At 38.7% G+C, this 3,872-nt stretch overlaps 1 non-coding gene across 1 annotated transcript; it reads left to right on the plus strand.

Moving 5' to 3' along the window:
* The first annotated feature begins 897 nt into the window (after positions 1 to 897).
* LOC147924829 (small nucleolar RNA R71) lies at positions 898 to 1,004 on the plus strand. Its single transcript, XR_015587855.1, has one exon. It is a non-coding gene; the product is annotated as a small nucleolar RNA R71 (small nucleolar RNA).
* The last annotated feature ends 2,868 nt before the right edge of the window (positions 1,005 to 3,872 follow it).

The raw sequence follows: 3,872 nt of genomic DNA on the forward strand, positions 1-3,872 counted from the left end.
CTGTGAGAAACCTTTACTCTGGGCTTCAATAAGTGACAAATCCTCCCCAGCTTGAACTTCACTGTCCTCAGTGACAGCTTCCTCATAGAGATGAATAGCTTTAGCAGTAAACTCCCTTGGGTTTTGAATAGCTTTTCTAGGAAGTTGATTAGGCTTCGGTGCTGAAGTAGAAGCAATGGTACTCTCCATGTACTTCACTCTAGAGTTCAGACTTTCAAACTTGATGTTGATATCATTGTACTGAGAAGTCAGCTTTTGGTTCAGCTCAGCAAACTGTTTTGCATCCTCAATCTTCCCATTTTCTTGCCCAATCAACATTTGTTGCATCATAGCTCTCAAATCTGGTTCTTGGCCTTATGAGGTCTGAACCCCTGGAGGGGGACACAATTGAGGCTGGAACCCTTGATGTTGTTGTTTGGGTGCATAGTTGTTTTGTTGTTGGGGCTGTTGAGGTGGATAGACTTGATCTTGAGGATTTGCTACATTGGTGCTTCTATAGGAGAGGTTGTTGTTTTGAATTGATTTTAGCCCTTGAACCCTCCTTGATTTTGCATATAGCAAATCTCAGCAAATTCTCTCTCCCCATCTTGAGCTGGAATCTCTTCTTCAGCAAGAAAGTGAATATTCTTTTGTTGGCTGAGTAGAATTCTATCTAGCTTCTCATTGACCACTTTCAAGTCCTTCTTGTACTTCTCCTCTTGATCATTGGAGACAAACCTTACTGTTCTGTCATAGTCTTCATTATAATTTCCATCTGATTGGGCTAGATTCTCTACCAATTCCTAGCCTTCTTCTACATTTTTGTTGAGGAAATTGCCATCGGAGGCTGTGTCCAAAAGCATCCTTATCTTGGGTAGAACTCCTCTGTATAAGATGCTGAGCAAAGACTCATTGCTGAATCCATGGTGTGGACATTGAGTTTGGAAGCCTTTGAATCTCTCCCATGCCTCCCAAAAGCTTTCATTGTTCTTTTGTGCAAAACCAGAAATCTCATTCCTCAACCTTGTAGTTCTAGCATTAGAGAAAAACTTAGCTAGGAAGGCCTTCTTACAAGCATCCCATGTAGTGATTGCACCAGTTGGAAGTGTCTTCTCCCCTAGATGGGCTTTGTCTCCAAGTGAGAAAGGAAACAACCTAAGTTTGAAGCCATCTTAACTAACACCATTGATCTTGGTGAGGCCACAAATCCTGTCAAACTTATCAAGATGGTCCAATGGGTCCTCCATTGGCAAACCCTGGAACTTATTTGCTTGAATCATAGAGATCAGACCACTTTTGATCTCATAATTGTTGTTGGAAACTGTAGGAGGCACAATACCAGCTCTCTGGTTGTGTGTATTTGGAGCATCTCCAGCACCAATGTGCCTTGGCCTTTGCTCTTGATTATTTTGTTGCTACATTAGCAACTGATTCTCTTGTTCTTGGAGGATTCTTGTCTCTGCTGTCTCAGGTCTCTTGGTAAGCGGTTGATGTGATCAAGGTACCTCTGAAGATTCTGATTTCCCTTGGTTCTTGTTTGCATCAACTGACTCGAACTGACACTCGGTCGAGCACTGGCTCGAGTTAAAAACCAAACTGACTGAGACGAGAAGACTAATTTAATCTGAGTTCTGACTCGATCAGGTACTCAATCGTGTAGACGGTCGAGTTGTAGCTCGAGTTGTATGTCGAGTTGGTACCTGAGATTCAAAACAACCAAGCAGATGAAGAATCTGAATCAGTAGTGATCAAAGGAGCAATAGAACTTAATCTTAGACTTGTATAAATCCTAAATGTCACAAACAAACACTCAAATGGCAACAGCGCCAAATAGAAACTTGCTCTTTTGTGTGGTGATGATGATGAATAATGATATGCAATGAATGTGATGATGAATGATGAACAAATGGAAGCAAGGTGTTTCAACAACCCTTATGATGTTGTAGCATCAAGGATGTCAATCCATAATGAGTGTGATGCAAGCAATCATGATGTGAATACTTATCAAAGTCAAGCCAAATATGAAGAATGATTTTAACTAACAACCTAATGATGATTATGAAATTCAGAATGTAAAGCTACTAAGACAGGATACTAAATGCAAAGTAAACAGTAAAACAAAGCAGTAATGATACTAAACAGGAACAGGAACTATACTAATGCAAGACAAGAAATGAAATAAGATCAAACAGAAATGAAATGAGTGCAACAGGAATGAAACTAGAATGAAACAGGAAATGAAACAGAAAGTTGCAAAACATAACCAACAAACTCTGGAATGAGCTCGAGCAAGCACTCGATCGGATGTTCGATCGAGTGGCAGGTCGAGTTGACAAACAAAGAACAAAAACAGAGCAAACAATGAAAACAGAGCAAAACAAAAGCAGATCAAACAGCAAGCAATTAACAATACTCAAATAGGGAAATCATTAAACAAAGAAAGGTCCTAATGATGGATTCTTGGGCTGGACTCAAGCTATGATTATCTAAACTGGTCAACAAACCTCAATCAACAATGAGCTATCTCTAGACAATGATCTTCTAATACATGTTAATCCACTCTCATGACAACAACAATCAAGCTAAGATACTCTTAGACCTAGTTCTCACTAGCTATTACATATCAAAGCAGGCATTAAACAACCAGATCATCAATGTCAAAAATCATATTAAACACCTAATCTCTTAGCATGCTTCATGATAATCTCTAGTATTAGCCTTATCTAACAACTTAGACATTGATGTGATGCTAAGAACCTTAAAATCTACCCTTACCCTCTCAGTATAAGAATAGCATAGAGTGCATCTAACCCAGAAGAGATATTAAACAATCAATCTTGACCAATTGAAACATGGTATTTTATGGGTGAATGTGATGTGATGATGAATGGTGTGTGTGAAAGTGTATGATGGTGGGTGTTTCAATTCCCCTTATGCAGTTGCAGTATAAGAGGTGTCAATCCAGTCTGAGTGCTTGTGAACAATCAAGATATGAATATGAATCTAAGTTAAGACAAATATGAAAGGATGTTTGTCACTAACAATCCTATGATGATAATGATAAAAAGCAGAAAATAAACTACAAGAACTAAGAACTAGATGCAAATAAAACAGAATGATTATGAACTAAGAACAGAAACAGAAACTGTAAACACTGAATATGAACTAATGCAAGGCAAGTAATGAACTGGATGCTAAGTGAATGCAATGGAAATCAAACAGGAATGAAACAAGACAAACATAAAACATAAACTAGAAATCTGGGGAACAGCTCGATCAGCACTCGACCGAGTGTAGGTCGAGTGGGTGGTCGAGTGGGACTAAAACGTGAAAACAGAGCAAGACAAGAAAAACAGAGCAATGCTAAATCAGATCAAACAACAAGCAAGCGGTGGTATTTAAACTAAGAATTCAATAAACAAAGAAGGTTCCTGAGGATGGATTCATGGGATGAACTGATCTTTGTGATAATCTAACTTGATCAACAAACCTCAATCAAACCTTGAGCTGACCTCTAGACATATTAATCTAAGACAAGTTTCTCCCACTCTCATGGTCAAGAAACAATCAAACCTATGCAATCCTAGACTTGCTCTCACAATGAAAAGAATCTACACAAGCAGGCATTAAGCAATACATCTCAAACCAAACAAGACCTCTAATCTCTTAGCAAGCCTAATGGTAAGCTCTAGATCTAGCCTTATCTATGCCTTTTAAACATTGGTGTGATGCTAAAAAGCTTGAGATCAGATCCTACCCTCTCAGATATAGGATCAGCATTAAGAACATCTAGCCTAGAAGAGATCTACAACAATCAAGCTTGATCAAATCAGATATACCACAAGATCAATCCATCCTAACCATCCTCAAGATCCTAATATGACTACTCACAG

The sequence above is a fragment of the Camelina sativa genome, chromosome 17, assembly GCF_030686135.1.
Source record: "Camelina sativa cultivar CO46 ecotype springtype chromosome 17, ASM3068613v1".
Taxonomy (NCBI): Eukaryota; Viridiplantae; Streptophyta; class Magnoliopsida; order Brassicales; family Brassicaceae; genus Camelina; species Camelina sativa.